Consider the following 22,272-nt stretch of genomic DNA (forward strand, 5'->3'; position numbering starts at 1 on the left):
TAGTCCATGATGAAACACAGTCCTTATCTGTGAACGTGTGCAACTTACTTCATCCCTAAAACACAGCACGTCCCATTTAAAAATGGCATGTGGGACCCATAAGCTTACCTTCAGAATAATATCACAAAAAGCAGAAACCCAGGCAGACAGAGGAAAGAAAGAGGAGACATCAGCCTAAGGGAGATACCCACCCAGTTTGGAAAACGAGAAGCAAATGGTTAAGTGGCAGCTCATGCTGCCATGCACAGAGGGGACCTCTGTGCCAGCAGAGGAGGAAGCCAGTAAAGGGAAATATGATTCACACCACAGAACCCCAGAGAGGTCCAGACGTCTGCGGGCCCAGCACATGGTGGAGGGGGAGAGAAGGGGCAAAAACGCGAGTTTAAGGAAGTTGGCGTGAGGAGCAATTCAAGTGCCCTCCTCTCCTGGGCATACCCTGGCAGGAAATTGGAGGTCCCACTGCAGAGATGGTGAGGATTCCAAGCCCTGCAGAGTGTGGGGATGAGGCACTGGACTGGAAGGAGAACTAGATGAGTGGTGAGACACCCCCCCCTTTCCAAGGACCTGCTCTCTACTTGACCTTCAGCACACTGTGGCCAGGCTCTCACAACCCCCAGCCTTGCTCTGCTGCCCTTCCCAGGCTAGAAGGTTGCAGCACCCTTCACCGGAGATACTGACCAGCCCCAAAGAAAAAGCTCTGAAACAGCCACGTGTTCCCCAATGCCACGGTCAGGACCCACCCCCATCGTGGAACACACGACAGCCAACACCACCACCTGGGCTCGTTCTTCATCAGAACAAGCATCCAAGCACCACCAGATGGGAGAAAACCTCCAACAGGAGAGACAGGGACCAAAAACTAACGAACAGAAACAAAGAAGAACAGAAAGCAAAAAGATGACATGAAGCAGAGAAAAATATTTTAACTTATAAAAACTATCATTTAGATACCAGAGATAAGTAAAGAGGCTGCCTCCATTTAAAAAAAAAAAAAAAGATGCTGAAATAACAAATCAGAGAAGAGATTCAACTCCTAATTGATGAGTTCTAAGAACAGAGCACATGACAAAATGGAAGGAAAGTTATCAAAGACACAATACAGGAAAACTTCCTATAACTGAAAGGCATGAACTTCTAGACAGACAGGGCCCCCTGAGCACCTAACACAATAAAAGGAAGCAAACTCTGACTGAGGCACATCAGTGTGAAATTTCAGAACACCAGGAACAAGGAGAAAAACCTGAAAGCCTTCAGAGAGAAGAAACAGGAACCATATAACCTGTAAAAATTGTGAATCACTATTATACCTGTAACTTATATGTTGTACATCAACTATACTTCAATTAAAAAAAAGAAACAGGAACCAGGGGTCAATGAAGCATCACTTTCCAAATCGTGAGGAAAACGTTTTTTAAAGAGAACTGAATGCCTGACCAAATGGCCAAGCTGATGGCCACCCCAAGAATGAGAAGGACGGGATAATGGGGGCACAGGGGGTCCCACACAAGAGATCCCCAGTTCTTGGAAGCAGCCAATTCACCCAGAACCTAAGAACACAGGGCTCCCAAGGTCATCCTCTCCCTTCCCTCCAAAAACCTGAGAGATTATCCTCCCACTCTGGCAGGAGATGCCAGTTCTGCTGGGGAGTTGACTGGCGTCTTACTGACAAGTACATAGAAAAACTAAGGCAACACTCAAATCCCAGGTATTAAAGACAAAAGGCAAATGCAGCACACCATATGGTTCACCTTTAATGATAGTTACAGAGTTATAATCACTTAGAAGTGAACATTAATGTAACTTGACATCATTGCTTAACGACTTGGGAGGTTGGAAGGACAGGGAGGGGATAAGGTGGGGGATGAGCAAAGTCTGCTCTTCCTTAGTAGAAAATCAAGAGCGCCCAAACTGAAAACTCATAAAGGAGCAGTCCAAGCCCATGATTTATAAACACGGAGGTAAATGACAGAAGAACCGCTAAGACGCCAGGAGTTACCTTTGGGAGGCACTGGGCAGAAAACTGCCATTTTTCATCATAAGCTTGGAAATACTATTTGACTTTTAAACTTGGATAGATAAACAGATATGTATTATTTTGAGAACAATAACAACTACATTAGAAAAGTGATAAACTACGTAGGGGACCGTCAGAGTGAATAAACTAAAGAAGAGGTCGCCGTGGAGCAGATTTCTGAGGGTGGATCAGGAGCCTAGAGGTATAAAGCACCTCCTGCAGGACTGTCACACATTCACCGTCAGGGCTGTGGCCTCTGCCTGGTGGTTTGACCAAAGCTCCATGGGGAGAAAGAGGCACCAAACACACCCCTCTTCATTATTTTAGCGACACTTGTTTGTTTATTTAGGTCGTGTTTCTATACCAAAAACTAGCGAAAGCCAAACCGCTCAGTGTACTTATCTGGTGTTACACAAACCTCTTCCCCAAATCCACACACACACGTTTTCATCCTTCACCTTTTAAAAGCCTTAAAGCTTAAGGTGAAAATTAGTTTAGAACAAAAAATACTTCTGAATGGTAATTTGGCAAGACACATCAAAAGATTAATGACATACACCCTTGACCCCAAAATTCCACTTCCAAGAATGTAGCCTAGTCTTTGGTAAACTAGACCACCGGTTTGCAACAGTGACCTTAAACCCTAAGAGAATATCAGAATACTGATTCCTGGGCCTCGCCCCAAGACAGCCTGATTTAATTGGGCTGTGATGGGGCCACGGCATCTGTATTCAGCAGCCAAGATGGAGAGCTCTTGGTTTATAATAAAGAAAACTGGAAACAGCCTAAATACTCAACAGAGAGGATGGGTGAAGTCCATCATGACAGGGCCATACAATGGAATCCCAGACAGTGTTAAAATAATGTGGCAGAAAAAAGATATTTCATTAAGCATATTTATTGACATGGACAGATACAATGTTAAGTAAAAACACAGGTTATAAAAGTATATGTGATATGATCCACTTTTGGAAAAAAGTCTGTACAAAAGAATTGCCACTGTTCTGGAATTAAATGCAACATTGTCAGTAGCCGTAATTTCTGAGGGTGGAAAGGTTTAATTTAAATATTTTTGTCTATCTGTATGTTCTCATATTTCCACAATGAAGAAAGTATTGCAGAGACTGCCTATGACAGACATGGCCTTCCAAAGTTCAAAAATGCTTAGACATGTCATTTGTAAGTTTTAAACATTTTAACACTGTTCACATAGATTTCACCTCACACCCCACTCCTGGTCAACCAATAAATCTGTACAGACACCCAAACTCTCACCCGAGTCCAGTCTCTCAGGGCACACTGCTCCCTGCCAAGTCTCCAGGGTGAGGGGACAACTTTCCATGAGTTTCATCTCTCCTTTGTAGGTAATAAAGTTTGGCTGCCTCAAACCCAGAATATCCTTGTTAACTTCCTTACACCCACTGACCTTCTAAATTCAAGGGATGAGAGGGGAGCTGTTTTTACTGTAATAATATCAGGAAACTAGAGAGTGGATTTGTGACTCTGAGAGAGACAATGAGGAAGACACAAGCCCACCTCCAAATCCCCCAAATTCTAGCCCTGCTAAATAAACCATTCGTGTAACAGGGAAGAACAAATCTGACTCCACATTGGATCTGTTTCTTTTACTTTAACCTTTGTATTCTATCGTTTTTGCTGCAAGTTAAGAATGTTGCCTATAGCCTGAAATATACAGGAGAGCCCATTCTCAAGGCTCTGACCTTTAAAGGTGTCACACTTTTCCATTCATATAGAGATTAAAAGTTGCAGAACAGAGAATAACTGTTGTCTTGTTGGAGGTTTACAGGAACATCATGACCTGACCCACATGGACAGCTGCAAGAATAAACAATCTGGCACCAAAAAGGTTGTAGCAAACAACAAATCCCCTCCCTTTTTAGTATAAAAGCAGTCTGAATTCTAACTCGGGTAAGATGGTTCTTTGGGACACGAGTCCACCATCTTCTCGGTCAGCTGGTATTTCGAATAAAATTGCTATTCTTTGCCCCAATAACTCATGTCTCGATTTATTGGCCTGTCGTGCAGCAAGCAGTACAAGCCTGGACTTGGTAACATTCAGGATCATTGGTGGAAGCTGTTGGGAGAGGTACGAGGGACGAATGGGTCCAAGGAGGCATTCAGAACGTGCATGTGTCTTCCCAAGAAGCTTTGCGCATGAGGAAGGGGCTGAGTTACAGATCACAGAGCATGAAACACCTGCAGGGGACAGACCTTCATATTCTGAGCAAAAGTGGCAAAGGCCTTCACCCTTCACTTTTCCCACCCTGACACCCACTGCCTTCTCAGTGCCCCCTTCCCTCCGTCTCTGCATCAAAGGTGTCCACTGAAAAGAACCAAGTAAGCTGCAGAGTTCTGCAAATCGCTATCTTCACAAGTTTTTGAAACTCAAGATAAAAGTAAGACCAAACGCCAAACATGTGAGAAAAAGACTTGAACGTGGGGTGCAGTGTGGAGTGTCCGCTCCCCAGGCCCGGCGAGCAGACTTCTGCCAACTAGCGGCCATCAAGCAGGAAACGGAAGCAAGCAGGAACTCTGAAGTTAGGTCTTACTACCTATAATGGAGGATTTATTGAGTGGTTTAATTGGTAGTCTCAGGACTAAACCCCAAGGGGGGGACAAAAACATCTTTCTGGACATACCTAGTGAGCCTGCATGCACTCCACGAACCCCACCTACAGCCCGTGGACCTGCAAGTCTGCAGAGGGACAGAGCCAGGACACAGCTCTTCCTTCTTCTAACCTTTTCCTTCTTCTAACCTTGACACATCCCAGAGCCAAGAGCAAGGCAGTCCCTGGTCCTTTCTTTATTTAAGAGGCAAGATGCTTTCTTGTGGTAGAACAGGCCTTCAGACCACACACAGAAACTCAGGTGTTCTGCGGGACGAAAGGGCCCACTTGCTCAGCCGGCTCCTGAAATATCCCAACCCACGAGAACAATGCTCGAAAGGTCAAAGGTAGATTCGACTCAACCAAGATTGTTCCATTTCAGTGCTGGCAGGATCATTTGAAAATTCTCCCAGTTCCATTTCTGGTCAATGTAGAGAATCATGACATTGTGTGTTTATGTAAATCCCATGTGTTCAGAGAGATTTCAAGTCAATATGAGAAGAGAAGCACAAAGGCCTTGACTGGAAAGCTGACTGGTGACGTAGGGCAGGTAACTAACCCTCCCCTGCAGGGGGTGACTCAGCCCAGCACCCGAAAACACCAGCCACTGCCGGAGGCTGGGGTCCCCAGGGACTAGCGTGACCATAACAGTCCCTTCTGTCACCCTTCTCCCTTTCTGTCCCATCAGCTCAACAGACAGGAGTGAAGTTGTCTGTCTTCCCTGGAAGGGTCTCTCCAGCCACACTGACCCCCTCTCTGGGGGGCGCCCGTGGATCCACTGTGGATGGACTTGGAGTCGATAGCCTGAATCAAGGCCAAGGCATAAAGAGGGCAGGGAGAAGCAGGGACGGTGACTGCCTTTCTGACCCCAGTGAAAATGGGGCTCCATTTTTTAAAGTGGCATTCTGTCTGCAAACCAATGTGATGCTATTTTTTCTCAGTAGAAGAATCCCTTTTAAAAGAAGCTTCTATTTTTTACAACATACTATAAAATAATGGGAAGACATCTTTGCTTTTAAAAATCTCATATTTTTAAAGGGGATTCATCTCTCCAACGTTAAAAGAACTTTCCCCAGGTTCCACTAGTCTTGTGAAGGCTTCTGTTTAGGTGTGGAGCTTTCTTGTGCACAGGCAGCAGGTGCCTTGACCTATGGGAACCCCACAGAAGGAGATTGCATAGAACATGGTCTTTTACTACCTGAGTAATTAGCAACAGAGTGAAATTCAGTAAGACTGGGGTCCTCCTCGGACCTCTCTGAATGTGGTCTAAGAAGAGACAACTTATCCTGAATTCTAGGCTCTGGTGAGAGGTTATCACAATATTTACAGGATTATTGCAATACTGTAATCTATGCAATAGATTATATGTACAGTACACACGAAATCTATGTACTAGGTTGTATATATATGTGTGAACGTGTGTGTGTGTGTGTGTGTGTATATATATATGTGTGTGTATATATATATGTGTGTGTATATATATATATATATATATATATGTAATAGCTTATGCTTATTAAAAGATTTGGGGCGGGGGAATGCCATGCAAAAATCATGTTAAAGACAACTGAGCCAAGCAGTGAAACAACGCTGAAACGGCCTAGAAAACCAAACGGCATTTGATATTTATTTTTCTGGATACAGACGTGGACTTCATGTTATCACTGACCCTGGCTGGTTAGGCTCCTCGATGTTTTCTAAATTCCTAGACTGCTTTATAGTCAACAGTCTCAATTAGTTAAGTTCAAAGGGAATTCCCCAGAAAAGGCAGAGTGAAATAAGTGTCAACGTTGGCTACAGAAGATCAGATATATAGCTTGTAATATAAATAAGTGTTTAGGCATACACTGTGGTGTGTCATCTAACCTGGTCCTATTACCAAAAAAAGTCAACAACAATGTAATTTTACTGTGGCGTGTCCTGTGAGCGCAGTCACAGTCTGAAGAGGCATTTTGAGCGATTTTTAAGGGCAAGCACTCATCAACTTCCAAATCTTTTCTTCATGTGACCGTGTCATAGCACTTGGTCAATTCTGTTTGGTTTTCAAAATTCTGACTGTGGATCACCACCGACTCAAACTATTTGTAAGAAATGAAAAAGAAGCCTTGTGTGAAGAAGAGGGGGAAGGGTGAGGAGAGAGAGCTTTCATAATTAAATGTTACCTGCTTGGAGGCTAGCACCTCTTGAAATGAAGACAACGAAGACAAAAAGAATCCACGAAAATGCACCTTTTACCTTCCAAATGCACGGCACACACAGCGTCAGGGGAAGGACGGAGGAGCAGCCAGGCTCTGCACCACATCACGGGGCCCAGAGATGCTCAGGCCCGGATACCTGCCTGGATCGCCCATCTCAACAGAAGCAAATTTCGTGGTGACATTCCAGAGAGAAGCATACTACCAGAAAATATCATAACTCCTCCTACATCGTGAGCTGGAGGTAAGCATTCTTTAAAAAACCTAACCTTTGTGCGTTCTGCACTCACACTAATGTTATTTATCACTTGATTATTCTAGAAGAAAAGGGACTCTGGATACTATTACTGACTTTGAGAACCAGAGGATTTGGCAGGACTGCTCGTGAGGAGGGGAAACTCAAATACAATGTGAGCTTCTTACCGCACCGCTCTGGATTCACAGCTCGCACGTCTCCCCCTTCCTAAGAATCTGGGTTTTGCCCTCATCCAGTTTTTCCTATTTTCGGTATCACTGGGTCCCTTCTAGTAAGTGTCCCGTCAGCTCCAGCCATGGGCAGGCTGCTCAGACTCTTCTCAGAACACTCACCCTCCACCTCTGAGTCAGCTGCCTGTTCACGGAAATACTATACAGTGATCATTTTCATAAAAATTTGTGCTGGCTTGGCTTTGTTTCTCTTGACACTGGCCCAAATGTTTTTCTCCTCTGATTGATTTTTGGTTTCAACTTGGCGTGTTTGGGGGGGGCTGTTTATTGTTTAATATATTTCCATTTTTACTGGAGGGGAAACATTAGCGCCAAAGGGGTCCAGCTGCATCCAATCGGCCACACAACCTGTAGTTCTACATCCGAGGCTGTGCGGAAGCGCCGTCTGCAGAAGTGGGGGAGGGGCTGTTCCTGCCCAGATGGGGAAGTAAAGGTGGCCTTTCTGCTCACTGACACGCAAGGGTGCCCTGGCCTCCTGGGGACTTGTTTTTGCAACTTGGGTGTTTCTGAAGACTTGCTGACCGTGTGTACCCTAAGTCTGATAAGCACCCCATCACCCGTTCTCGTGCGGAGTGTGTGGTCAGCAGAAATGCATGGTCAATGGAGCCCTTCGAGAAATACACAAGGAGCTATCAACTTCCTTTGCCTGAAAGTAACCCAACACTGTAAATCAACTATACTTCCATAAAAAAATAAAATTTAAAAAAATTGCCCTTGCTTTAATACTGTCAGTTTTCAGGCCACTCTGGATACAAAGGACAACGTAATTCCCCCGCATAATGTCCTGAGTCCCTCTGGATCTCCCCCCCCCCCCCGTCAATCCTTTCTAAGATCATGGACTGGCATCGGCCATCTTTTCTCTAAACGATCAGCATCTCTCAAAGTTAAGCCACGCATTCCCAAGGAGGCTAAAATCTGTCCTTGGAGGAGGGAAAAAGGTCTCACTCTTTTATGTATAAAGCACAGATACACCTAAATGTAGATATACATGTATATGTATAATGTGACATTCCTGAACCGATATGCTGTGTAACTGTGGTATTAAATTTTCACGTGGGAGAGGGGTGATTAAGGGAAAAAAAAGTCTGAAAAGACTCCTTAGGGGATTGGTTATGAAAAAAGGTTGAAAAATAATTTAAGCCTAAGGGTAACTGCATCACAAAACATTACGACTTCTTGATAAGTTTAGCACCAGTGCTTCAGTGATAGAGAAACCCTGTTTGCATTTACTCCAGTCTGTTTGCGATGTGCCCATAATTATTTCTTTGTAAACTGGGAATTGGAAGAGTTACGCTACACTGAGATACTCTTTTTTTTTTTTTTTTTTAATTTTTTTTTGCCGTACGCGGGCCTCTCACTGTTGTGGCCTCTCCCGTCGCGGAGCACAGGCTCCGGACGCGCAGGCTCAGTAGTTGTGGCTCACGGGCCCAGCCGCTCCGTGGCATGTGGGATCTTCCCGGACCGGGGCACGAACCCGCGTCCCCTGCATCGGCAGGCGGACTCTCAACCGCTGCGCCACCAGGGAAGCCCCTGAGATACTCTTTAACCAACAATTCACATACATGTCTCCTCTTGTTTTAGAAGCCAATGGGCATTGAGCGCAAGAAACAAGACCAAAGAAAAAAACAAAAACTAGAAAAGGAAAGAAAGAAAGAGCTAACACGCTGATGCAAATGAAGCAGATGCTTATACTTATTTGAAAACAATGACCTACTTTTTTTTAATGTCTACAAACTAAAGATCTCTCAGAATATCTTCTCATTCCATATTAAATATCCAATGCAGCAAACAATCTCTGCCTTGTCTTAGTCTATTAAGAACCTTACTTATTCCAGAAAGGCAGCATGCGTTTATCTTTCTCAAATACATGATGTGCAATTCTTTTTTTTTTAACTTGCTTGGAGTGAAGACTAAAAAACGGTGCTTTATCTTGCTTCCTTTGCCAACGTAACTGATTCTCACCCTCATTTCCACTTTTTGTATCTTTTTTCACCTGGGTTAAGCCGGAACTCACTCCCAGCCATTTGGAGAGATAGCCTGTATTTCCAACACCGGAACTCACTCCCAGCCATTTGGAGAGATAGCCTGTATTTCCAACAGGGCCGACCATGATGCTACATGTCTTCCTGACCTGCGCTGCCTGTGCCCTTGCTGGAGAGAGAAATGGAGTCATTTTGACTCATAATCTCAGAGGTTACGTAAGCCAGCATCACAGAATACAGAAGTAACTCTGTGATGACCTCAAAGTGTAATTTATGGACAGTAAGTGGGGTATGTTTTTGGTGCTACAACTCCCAGACTAGGACAGACTTATGAATGATTTTCAAATATCAGGAAGCCTGCGAAAATCCTCCCTGTCTGATAAAGATCGCACGGTGCTCTCTGACTCTCCTAAGGCCTCTGACTCGCTCTCCATTCTGGAAGTGCCTGGACCAGAGTCCTGACAGCCGGGGCCAAAGAACGCAATCACCTGCCTCCAGCAAATCCATTCCGATCCCCCCTCATTCCCAGACACAAATTTCCATGAAAACCAGACACAGGACAGAAACCAGGGGCAGGATATTCCAAAATCGCTTCACATCTGCAGCCTGATTTCATTACACTCACTGCCTTGTTTCTTTTAGCCCCTGTGCGTGTCCACTGCGGGTGACACTTCGCTGACACTGACCTTCAAAACCGTGCTATCCAGACACGTAAGGAAATAAGACCCGTGCAGGAGGGACAGGGACTCTGGCTGCAGAGAGGGGGATCAGTGAGTTCAGAGCCCACAGGGACAGGGAAATGCTTAGCAACGCCTTTACAAGGTGACTCTACTGGGTGTTACTGGTCCTGTCACTGAATCCGCCCACACAGCCCTACAGCATATGAAAGCTGTTCATCCCGAAGGGGGGAAAGACAGCACTCCGCAGTTGACATTCTTAATCCACGTTTGCCTAAATACAGCAGTTTCCAAGAGCACATTTTAGCCATTTCACATCCACAAACACCCAACCAGAGAACTGGTGGAGAATCCACATGGGGCTGGGCAGCCCCGCTGGGTCCGTCACCTTCTCTGTGCCCCAGCCCAGAGCTGCAGCCACGAGCTGTCAGAGCCGTTCAGCAATTTGCCTCCAAGGTCTTGTCTGAGGATGTGGCAACTTGCAAGGACCCCATACAGAAGCAACTGGACCTCAACTTTCCCTGCCGAGCCACGCTTCCAGTCGAAGGCCCTCGGTGCCAGTGATGACACGGTTTTTCCTCCAAGATTTTAAGCACATCTGGCTCCCATCAGCGTGGTCTCCTATTCGCTCTGCTTAGACCACTTGCCTCGCACGTTCTCATATTTACGCATGTTCACGGAACATAACCCCGAGTGAATTATTTAAGAAGGCTTAATGTGCTTCGGACTCCTCAAATCTGATTTAGACTTTAAATTAAATTTGTACTCCCATGGGAAAGTGGCGCACTGAGCGCGGCGTATGGCATCGAGTGGACGTGCAGTAGGTCTTGGAACAGAATCGCAGTTACGTTGACAGGATCTCACCTGGCGACCGATGCTCCATGTTGAACGAAACAGGACTGAGCTACAAGACTTAACGTGTTGCCTGCGGTTGAAAGCAGCGGAAACATACACCGCACAAACGCTCTAGCTTTTTGGTTTATTCCTTGCTGACCTGAAATGAAGCATCCCGACAATGAGAGACGCAGAACGTATAGACCAGCACACAAAGCCACATTTGTTAGTTCTGAGTTCTCTGGTTTCTTAAAATAAATCGCAAAATCCTTTCTCTCTGTGTTTGGATGCCAATAACTGCCCTGAATTAGGTGTTAGATTCTGCACAGCAAATTCGAGTTGAGAAAAGGCACACATATCTTATTTAACACACTTTAGTTTTGTTTACAGTAAGCACTGCCCACCAGCAAAAGTAAACCAGAACAATGGAGTGAAATTCCCTCCTGCACAGGTGGTAATGAACACAAGCTATCTAGAAAAACCTGCAGACAAGGAGTTCGCTGCAGACCGGCCCTGAACTGAACAAACTTCTTATTCAGGGGAAGATGAATGAGTAAGAATCTATAGGGAAGGTTTTTACTTTGCATAAAACTTAAATTAAGTCAGTTCTAAAACATGCATACGGTAAAAGGGCTAAGTTATGCAATAACACATTACACATAGTACGCCGGCAATAATAAGTAGCATGCGACTGACTTGGCCATGAACTTCAGCGTTACAGGAGAGGGAAAGGCTCGCATTAGATGCAATCTGCCATCACCAAATTGTGTGAACGTGTGCTCTGAGAAGTTAATTCTGTAGCAATCCATCTGATGGCTATCCTCCCTTTCGCTGGGATTCTAGCGCCTCAAGAACACTATTCCTCAAAATGATAAATTGTATTATCCTCAAGACACTGTCCACGGGCAAAATAGGAAATACGTCATCCTGCGGGGATTACCCTTAAACAGGGAATACTCAAATAAGATGTTTATGCGAGAAGTTGTCAGAGCATGACTCCAACAAAAGCAGCACTATTTGTCACCAGGCATATGAAGTTTCAGTCTGAAAGCAGATATTTGGTTTTGCCTCTTAAGAGCATAAAGTGAGTCAACGGGAAACCATACATGCGTTGATCCCTCCAATCTGAAAACTGCAGGTTTGATACTGAACATACCACGCTCGCCTTCACTTTTTTATTGCTATCATTTCATTTCTGGCTCCAGCGTGATATATTGGGCGATATCGCCAAGGGGGACGCGAAGTCACAACAATTCTATTACTGTGATCAAGTTATGTGGTAGACTTCACAGCTACGAATTATATGAAATCTGAACACCTATGCTGCATAGTCTCGGCCTGCACCGTCCGATACAAGAGCTGCGTGTGGCTGCTGAGCGCATGAAACGTGGCCAGCCCAAACTGGGATGTGCTCCACGGAACCCACACACTTGATGTTGAAGATTTAATAGAGAAAAAAATGGAAAAGAGCTCATCAGTATGTTTATACAGATAACACTTGAAGTGGTAATATTTTGGACATCTATTACATAAAATAGATTCTTAATTTTTAATAATTTAATAATGGTTAATTATTAATTTTATGTTTATTTTTCCTTTTTGAAACTACACGTGAGACTCACATTCTATATTCCCCTGCCCAGCGCTGCTCCGACCTTCCACGCACCCTGCCTCCATGTCACCCTGCCCCCTTCTTGTCACTTCCGTAAGTGGACCCTCTGTGCCGACCAAGAGAACTCCCGTAGCAGTGGGGGTCCAGAGCCGAACCCCAGCTGGGTTCTGACTCGGCTCTGGCTCTATCTGTGTAACTCTAGCACATCACTCAGCCCTCCCAAGCCTCACTTTGCTACTCTGGAAAATGGGGCAATAAAACACCACCTTCACAGAGCCACGGTGAGGATGCCCTGGGGCAACAGGGAGCCCACGGCTGCACCGCATGCTGGAGTCAAGGTCAGTGACCGCGCTCTAAACATCACAGCTCGCTTCCCCTTTGCAAGATTATTTTATTCCCTGCCTTTTAACTTCACACTTGGTGTCTAGCTTGGTCCTTCCAACACCAGGGGTTGGGCAGATTCTGTGCTGTGTCCCCCAGCTCCCAGGGGGCACTTCCCACGCTCCGAGCACCGCAGTGCCCGACTCCGCCACGCGGCTGCCCGCAGCTGCCCTCCCACCCCCATCCCTGCCTTTCTAGAGCCAGGGTACGCCATGGTGCAGGCCCAACGCACCAACCTTCGAGAAGCATTTTTTGGTCTTCCTCTGGCATGGTCTAGATCCCTTTTTGATTGTATGATTCTTAGGAGGTGGACTATTTTATTCACACTCGATCTTGTTCCGTAAAAGGGTTTAAAGTGATCCACAAGGATACAGGTGATACAACAAGGTTTTTTAAAAATTCCGAAGGAGATGCAAATTAAACAATAGTGATGAGGCTAAAGGGAAACAAGGGGAAGAATGGGAAGAGGAGCTAAGAACAACGTGGTAGCCCACCGAGCAGATCACAGGATCCTGCACCCGTGCCGGATCTGGGGCACGCGCACACCTCCAGGCTGGATGAATGACATCCAACTCAGACCACTACGCCTGATGCTGAGTCAACCCAAAGTCTTGAAGAGAGAAGGGCCTGTGTGATAAGATAACAAGCTTGCCCAACAGCTGACCTACAGTAGCAGGCAGGGGGATGGTCTCTGTCATGGCCCCGAATACAGCACATCAGAGCCCCCTAGGGACCACTCCCTCCATCACTGCACAGCCTAGGACCCCGGCTCACTGTCACACCGGCCCGGTTCAAGCAGGTGGCACTGATGAATGTGCCATTTTCGTTGGCCTGAGCATTTACCCCCTTTCTAGAACCCACGGCCTGTGCTTTCATCCCCCTTATAGATTCAGTAGCATGTCCACTCACTCCCTTTCGAGATTTCAGCTCCTGAAGGCCTGACCCAAGGCTTCCCCACAATGCCTTGCGCTGAAAGGTCAGCTCGCCCTTCTGGTCTCTTCCCTGCGCTTGCCTCTCTGTGCCCCAGAATGCCCCTCCTCTGCTGGAGTCCCGAACCTTCCAAGCCTGGGTCAAGTCTGACCTCAGACAGGTCTCTACCTGCTCGGCACTCGCTGCGTTCTCCTGCATGAATTTCCACCTGTGGATATTTATCCTAAGGACACTGCATTCAGATTGAATGCTATTAGCTATCTGGAGTGGAAGGGGCTACAGTTTTCTTTACACGTTATCAATGCAACTAGCTGAGCAAAGAATAACTGAGGCAGGCCACTAATGGCTGGAATCAAAGAGGCAGACAGGCAAGCTCTGAAATGTTCTGGCTTTTCCATTACATTTGCAGTTGCTTTTCTCATCTCTAGACATGTCCAGTGTCTTAACAGTCCCTATGTGATCCACATTCCCATCTCTCTTTCAGGACAGTGCTCTCATTTAATAGGTGATCGATCAATTTTGATTGAGAAATGTGTTTCCAGGTTGCTTCAATTCAATAAAGAAAATTCAACATGATTTAACGCTTAACGTTTGCAAAGAAAAACTTATATGTATGCGAAACGGTTACAAATGCGATCTTAAAATTAAAACAGAAACAACCCCTTTTCTGCCTCCCAGTAGTTTACTGTGGGTTCTACATACTTATGGAACGATATTTCTGGACTTACCTCATTTTACAATTTGGGAATAAAGCACTTAGGAGAAACTGGTCTTGTGGGATGTTCTGTTTAATCATCTATATTTACAAGTCTTAGAAAACTGCAAAAATCCATCAAATTTTCCCATGAGATAGGATTATAAGCCACTTCAGACCTGATACTACTTCAGCTGTAAAACCCTCTCCCTTTGACCCTGCAAGCAGCAAGCAACAATCTCTTTCTCTGCTTTAACGGCAGTGTTTTGGGTGGGGTTTCAGAACTGAAATCCTGGTAATATGCTGACCTAACACCCCTTCTCCAGAAAAGACTCACAGTATTCCCTGGATTTGATCTTGTCATTATTTCTATTTTAAAACTCTGCAGAGAAGTAAATGTTCCTGCCAGAGTCAAATAGACTAGAAAGTACTTTTCGATACTGAAGAAGCAAATTTTTTCCTCCACTTTTGCTTATTCTGTCATCTTGCTACTGTAACTTGCACTCCAGAAAGAGCCAGACTTGTACAAGTCACGTTTAAATTTTGAGCAATTATAGACCCAGATTTGTAAATCCGGCAGCAGGCCCACATCAGCTTTGAGAGATTGGATATGATTTTAATGAGATTCCATTCTTCTTAAAATGCGATCTTCTTAAAATGTCCCTAAGACGCCAATTGGCGTCTTGTTTCCCAATAAAAAGAAATCTCAATTTTCTGATATATTTAATTTCAAGTTTTATGTTGAGATGGCAAGTGTGCATGGCTTGTGTTTCCAAACATTTCATTTTACTAGCACACACTTCAGCTATTATTTATACTCAGCTTGGTTCTTTGTACGTCCCATGAAAGAATCCTGAAATCGTTCACTCCTGGGGTCCCAAGGTGCCACCGTGATCACCTCCCTCCCGCCAGCCTCCTCAAAACAGCTTCTTTCAATCTCTCCTCAAAAGCCTGAGCTCTTCATTCTCTCCAGCACACGCAGAATTCCAAGCGCCAGTAGCACAGAGGAGGGAACAGGGCTTTTCCACTGCCTGTGCCAATCAATTGATTATATTAAGGCAACGGGTCGGTAACAGACATAGTAAGATCTTGGGTTTCTCCTGTTGTTCAGAAGAGCACAGAGCCTGGCGCCCAGCTTAGTTCAGACAGAAAGGTGCACAACACTAGTTAATCCATTTCCGCGATGCTGCTTATGACTTTTCACAAAGTAATCCTTCCTCAAGGTGGTGACACAAACCTCCCTGCCTAGAGCACCGAAAAACGTGCACACGCGTCTCTCTTTTACTTTGCAACTTAACTACTTTTGTAAAGCCCCAAGGATCCATAACCCACATTTCCACTCCCTCACGGAGGAAACGAATCTCCCCACCAAGAACAGAGGATCACTCGGTGGAAATATGACCAAACGAGTACATTACCACTCAAAGCTGAGCCCCTTCACTCCCCTGCACTCAAACTAAGGGGCAAACAGGCTTCTTCACTTTTAAATGAGGGTTTGGGAACCTCAGCCAAACCCTTAATCAAGTGAAAGTAAGGGTTTCCTGTTTTTGAAAAATCACCGTAGATGTGCTTGTTTTTCTTTTTTTCTTTTTTTTTTTTTTTTACCATTCTTTAGGTTTTATTTTTCATTTATTTATTATTTTTTACAATATATGTTTTTCTTCCTATCCATTGCAGGGATGTTTTTCTCCCCCAGAAAAGGTTTTCCTGGGGGAATAATTATTAAAATAATAGTAGCACTTAAAGGAACCCGATACGAGACACTAACGTGTGAAAATCTCACTCCCACTAAAACAGTTCAAAATTAGACGGTATGTTTTAACTACAGATCTAGGTTTTCAAAACCCTTAGACATGCTAACAGTTTGTTCTAGATCAGATCTCCCGTCTAATTCTCTAGGGTTGTGATTTTCAAAAGCGATACATTAATTCAAAAGGCCTATTGTACACACTTTAAGGGTATTTTAGGCTTCACCCACAGCCATTCTGAAATGGGAAAAAGTCACAGAACTAAACTTTCTTTGCTCCTGTTTCTGACCATGCACTGAGTCAAGGTAACTGAACCCCTTACTTTCATTGTTAAATTACTGCTTCTCGTGTGCAATGAGGGTCTTCCAGATTATGACAGGCCACTGTCAAAACAGAAGAACTTAAAAGTTACTTTAAATCTAAAACTCAGACCCAGTGCTCCATTTTTAGATGCACCCTTTAATTACTTGGTGGTGTCTACATCTTACGCTTAAATTTAGCAAAGTAATTTTAGATCACTCGCCTCTAGATCACTTCACTACCTTCACTAGATCTGCAGTGTTACAAAACATAGGGCACTGAATCCTCTCTCTTCTAAATACTAAAATGTTTAAAATAAAAGGTAAAAAAGTTAAAAGGGCAACATTTCCCCCTGGCTATTTTGAACAACTGGTGCGAATGAGAGCCCAGCCAGCGGAGACTTCTGTTTTTTTAATCTACAGAATAACTGCTTTGAATCTATCAATGCGAGAAGGTGTATACTGACAATGCACAATGCACAGATAATTACCTGTTCTTAAGCCAAGTGAGGGTGCAAACAGGTACCAAGGAAGATGCCATCGTGACATCAACAATACAGGGGCAGCTAGGAGACCTCCTGTGTGAGTGTCACCAACTACGGCAGAGACTTTCAAAGTCCCCCCCAAAACTCACACTGCTACCACCACGTATCAAAATTTTCTGAAATTGTGTCCAAAATATTTGAATCTCTCTGTTGTGTCAGCTTGTTTTTCTTACAAATGCAACTCAAAAGGTTTGAAGAGTTTCAAATTCAAGGTGCAGATCGTAAACAAAGGCTGTGTTTTGAAGGACGATATACCCTGGGAATGCCCAAGTATCCTTACACTTTGGAGAAAGAAAATGGAACCCCTTTGGCATTCTCCTCCTCACTGGAAAAGCTTGTCCAGGAAGCAAAGGGTGATCAAGCCAGGAGGTGACAAAGAGATCTGCATTTAGAGAGATCGACCCCCAGCTTAAACGGAGGACTGACCTGCCGCATCACAAAGCCGGGATTCTGCTTATAATGACTTCCTTCTGATCTAAGTGACTTGGACCACTTCTCGCTTCCCAGGCTCCAGCAGGCTCATTAGAAGTGGGTGTCTCTCTGTCGACACCTCCTGAATTAAGTTCCATGAAAGAGTGAGTGGCACCGACACTTATTCAACAGGACACTGTCTCCCCGCCCTCCATATCATATGACTGATGCTGACCTCCTCTGGTTTTTCACTGGGGAATAGCAAAAGATCTCAGGAACATTAGCTCCTCTGTCTTGTGAAGAAATAAATCCCCCTTTTATTATTTTGTTGTTGTTGTTTAAGGGCAGGTAACAAGGAAAGACCAGAGCTAATATTAATTTTAGAAAAAAAGAAGTTGAAAATTTCCTATTACCTACTTACAAGATATGATAATTCCATATTCTATAAAATTTTAGAATAGTACGTAAGTTGAAAATCAAGGTTGACATCTTTCAAAGAGGCTTTACTTCTTACTTATATATCTGGCACTCCACTGGGATCTCAGCCCTTACCACAAATAAAATAGCTGATTTTATGAGATGAGAAACTCAAAAATTTTCTTTAATACCAAAACAAAACAGGGGACTTTCCTGGTGGCGCAGTGGTTAAGAATCCGCCTGCCAATGCAGGGGACATGGGTTTGAGCCCTGGTCCAGGAAGATCCCACGTGCTGCACAGCAACTGAGCCCATGCACCACAACTACTGAGCCTGCGCTCTAGAGCCCGTGAGCCACAACTACTGAGCCCATGCGCTGCAACTACTGAAACCCGAGTGCCTAGAGCCCGTGCTCCGCAACGAGAAGCCACCGCAATGAGTAGCCCACACACCGCAATGAATACCCAGCACAGCCAAAAAAATAAATAAATTTTAAATAAATTTTTAAAAATGAAGTTGCTTTTTAAAAAAAAAAAAAAAACAAGAAGTGGAGGAGGCAATGGTTACAAACACGTGTACATGCAGCCCCATTACATAATCCAATGGCAAACAAGAATTCTCAAACATTTACCTAAAGAAGGCGCATCAGAGTAAATCACCAAGAACTCATCATGGGAGAATAGATACATGGAAAATAATATATCACAATGCTACCCCAAATATTGAAAAATAAAATAAAGGAATTATAAAGTGTTAGAAAAGAGAAGAAACCAAAATTTTAAGTGTAACTAGAATTACATATTCTTAAATAACTCAAAAAGATATAATATCTATTTGCTGGTTTAGTGTAATTTCCAAAAGTCATTGAGTCAAATCGAAGCTGGGGTTACCAGACCACAAACTGGATTTATGATATGTGTAGAACTCATAATGCCTTTCTTCAGAATTAGAAAACTTTGCATAGTAGCCACAAATTTGCACAGCTCCTCCGGTTTCCACTCGAATTGTAATTTCAATGGTATAATTAGCTCATTCATAATTTGACACATAGTGAGTTAATTTATCTGGTTGGATTTTTATGTAACTTCTATTGCCTGGTCTTCCCACTGAAGAAGCCAGGGCAAGCTGCTGCCAGCAAAGCAAGGGTTAACCCCAGGAATGTGACAGTTCTCCTGGTGATAAGGTGACGGGCAGCTGAGGCCAGGTCAAGGGCTCTAAGCTATTTGGAGAGAATTGAAAATACTCAAAAATAATCTCAATGATAAATAAACTCTATGCCCTATGTATGTCACCACGGGAAGACTAAAAAAATTTTTTAATCACATTGAAAGTTTTCTGAACTACAGAAGCTCCAGAAACATGCACAGTGGGAAATCCGTGGCACATATGAATATGTTCTTTGGAAAGATAACGAAATTATCCCAACGAATAAATAAACAACTCTATGCATTAAGTTCACATCGGCATTAAAATTGTTTATCCATTTTATTGAACAGTTTAGTCTACTATTGGTAATAGTATCTAACTGCTTTAAAATGTTAAAAATAATTCTATGCAGTACCTTTTGCAAAGCCTCTATACAGTATATAATAGCGATACACAGATGCTGGATTTCAGGTAGAAACGACTAGCTGATATGCATTATATAATTTTTAAACATGCCAAGTTTCCCAATTAAGGTGGTAAACGGGAAGCATATAAACATAACAGCTGCAGGCTGAGGTGTCAGAAGGTGAAAAGACAGAGACAGAAGTGCAGAGAAGAGACTAAGCCCAGGTTTACGAACGCGCGGTGAGAGCGCCGTCGGAGGGCGATTCCACGCACAGAAGGACCGACCCGGCAGTGACAGCCAAGCCCACACCTGGTCTCGACTTTCAGCCAAGCGTGGGCTTTAATTCAAGCCTTGTTTCCATTCCAGACAACAACAAATAACCTCTTTCTCGGTGTCCCAGACGAGGCCCCCGCGGTCAGCCTTCCTGGTCCTCGCCTATTGCGGGGGTCTCCGCTCCTCTCCCTCCGTCCCGGGCGCGCGCGCCTTCCGAGGACCCGGGCAACGATGAGCCGTCCCTCCCGGCGTCCCACACCCCACCTGTCCCGGCGCCGTCGGAAGGGCCGGGTCACCCCGCTGCCACCGTCCGTCCCCGCCGCCGCCTCCAGCGCAGGAGCCGGGCAGAGCGCGCGGGCCGCGGGACTTACCGAGAGGCGAGCGCCGCCGTCGGGGGAGGGCGTGTCCCGCACGTGGGTGTCCGCGCGTATCCGCGCCCGCGTCTGCCCGCGCGCGTGCCTGGCCGTGGGCGCCGAGCCGGGCGGCACTGAGTCCCTGGGCGCCGACGGGCTCAGCCCATGGTGTGGGCGCCGGCCTCCGGGAGGCTCTGGCTCCCGCCAATCGCCGAGCAGGGCTGCCGCCCCGACGCGCCGCTCGAGATCCGGGAGTGCACGCCGGGGGCGGGGCGGGGCGCGGGGGCGTGAGTGTCCCGGGGCGCGTGGGTGCGGGTGCGCGTGGCCGTGAGCGCGCCCTCGGGGCGGGGAGCGCGGGCGGCGCGGGCAGGTCTGGACCCTGCTTGGCTTTAGGAAGCAGCTGGCGGCTCGGAGGAGGAAGAGGAGGAGGAGGAGGAGGAGAAGGAGGAGGAGCGGAGCCTGGGACTGAGTGAGCCAGAGTCCAGGCCCCGGCGGCGGCGGGAGCGAAACCCGGGAGGGGAGAGGAGCGAGGACCGGAGAACAGGCGAGGGGAGGGGAGGGCCCGGGAGGTGGGGGACGCCGCGGAGGTGCTTTTGCTCCTCGGAACTCCGTGAGAAGTAACTTTTTACCCAACCTCGGCCGTTACACACATGGCAAATAATAAAAGTTAAAACTGGTTGTTTCGGGAGAAACCATCGACTGCCTGGGATGCTGATCAGAATTAAGACGACGTCGCCCTCAGGTTAATGAAGAGACGCGGTGCCAGGTGCCACCGGCTTTAGTAAGACCTGGAGTCGCTACCCGCGCGTCCAGAGAGCGTTGGGACACGATGGAGGGGGCTGAGGAGGAGCGGGATACGGTCGCGAGGATGCCAAGATGTCCAGGAGACACCCTGGTCTGATGGACAGACGCGGTGACAGCGGCCCCCCTGAGAACAATGTCTGCAAGTTACAGCCTCCAAAAGGGGGAGCCGCGAGGTTTGGCTCATCGGCCCGGGGGCACTGCGAAGCCCCTCCAGATGTTTTAGTTTACAAGTGGTTTCTGACATCAAATTCGCGCTTACCTGACTGCTGCTTCTCTTCACTCGTGTCCCGCGGGGACCGTCCCCGACCGTCCCTGCCTGATCGCTAGGAACCCATCCTAGAGCGTCCTCTTGCAGACTCTCCTCTTTCCGACCAAGTGAAAACTACTCGTGTCCCTCCCTCTCCAAACTTTTAACAGCCAAGAATTTCAGCAAACAGCCAGAGAGAAAACTAAGCCCCCCCCCCCCACCGCCCGCCACCCCAAGGGAAGGGAGGGAATAAGCACTCCTTGAATTTGAAAAATAATAATTAAAACTCCCTCAACTTTTAATGCCGGGCAACATAATCTATTAATTGGTCGCTATTAACATGCAGTTTTATTGACCATAGCACACAGAAGTCTGATTGTGAAGGAGTGTTTTCAATGAAAGTGGAGTTATTTTAGCTGCAGACGTGTTTACATTTCTGTGGTTTAGTCTATAACTTTCTCTTTTTCTTGCTTCAGAATTCTGCTCCATGAAGCAAAGCCCTTAGCTCCCAGACATTCCAAAAAGTCTGCCAAAATAATAGAAAAAAAAAAGAGAGGGAAGAAAAAACACACAGAGACCCCCAAGTCTGGGTCAGGCTCAGGGTTGTAAGTGGGCATCACCAGTATACCCTCTCTCCACACAATTTCCAGTTTCAAGAAAAAAAAAAAAAAGCCCTTCAGGGCTCCATTTCCTGTTTGCTGGGGAAAAAATAGGATGGGTCTAAGCTGCTGAGTTTAGAAACCGCCTTCTCCAGGACCTATAGATTCCAAGAGGTTCTTTAACCCTAGAGATGCCGAAATGAAATCATTGATATGAAAATCTACCATTCCACCCTCTCCAAGGAAGTACCTCTCTTTTAAGTGGACAACCCTTCACAAACTACGAATGCGTTCCTAGGAAATTTCTTGAACAAACAGGCACACCATGGTAGATGGGATACTAGCCCACCTCTCCATAGGTGGCCAGGAGAAGATACCAATAAAAATAAATATCGAAAACAGATTACGTTTCTGAGAAGCATGCAATCCTTTTCTTTCTGAGGATGCGGTACAAAAAAGCAGAATGCATATTAAAAAGTGCATATTTAGTAATAGGGTTATGTCAGTTTTCACAACCTGTGCCAGAATCAAAATTGGCAGAATTGGTTGACTCCTTTGAATTGCTCTCTAGTATCACAGAAGCCACAGTATCG

At 45.6% G+C, this 22,272-nt stretch overlaps 1 protein-coding gene across 9 annotated transcripts in view; it reads right to left on the reverse strand.

Moving 5' to 3' along the window:
* Window positions 1–21,251, reverse strand: part of ERG (ETS transcription factor ERG) — a 280,990-nt gene extending 259,739 nt beyond the window's left edge. The window contains exon 1 of one of the 9 annotated variants that reach the window (XM_067035112.1): window positions 20,048–20,289. The gene's annotated coding sequence lies outside the window, so the exon portion shown is untranslated. Of the gene's footprint in view, window positions 1–20,047; window positions 20,447–21,092 lie in introns of those variants that run through there. The other 8 variants (XM_067035110.1, XM_059065276.2, XM_067035111.1 and 5 more) reach the window with 8 other exon arrangements.
* Between the last annotated feature and the right edge of the window lie 1,021 nt (window positions 21,252–22,272).

The sequence above is a fragment of the Kogia breviceps genome, chromosome 5 (genome assembly GCF_026419965.1).
Source record: "Kogia breviceps isolate mKogBre1 chromosome 5, mKogBre1 haplotype 1, whole genome shotgun sequence".
Classification (NCBI taxonomy): domain Eukaryota; kingdom Metazoa; phylum Chordata; class Mammalia; order Artiodactyla; family Physeteridae; genus Kogia; species Kogia breviceps.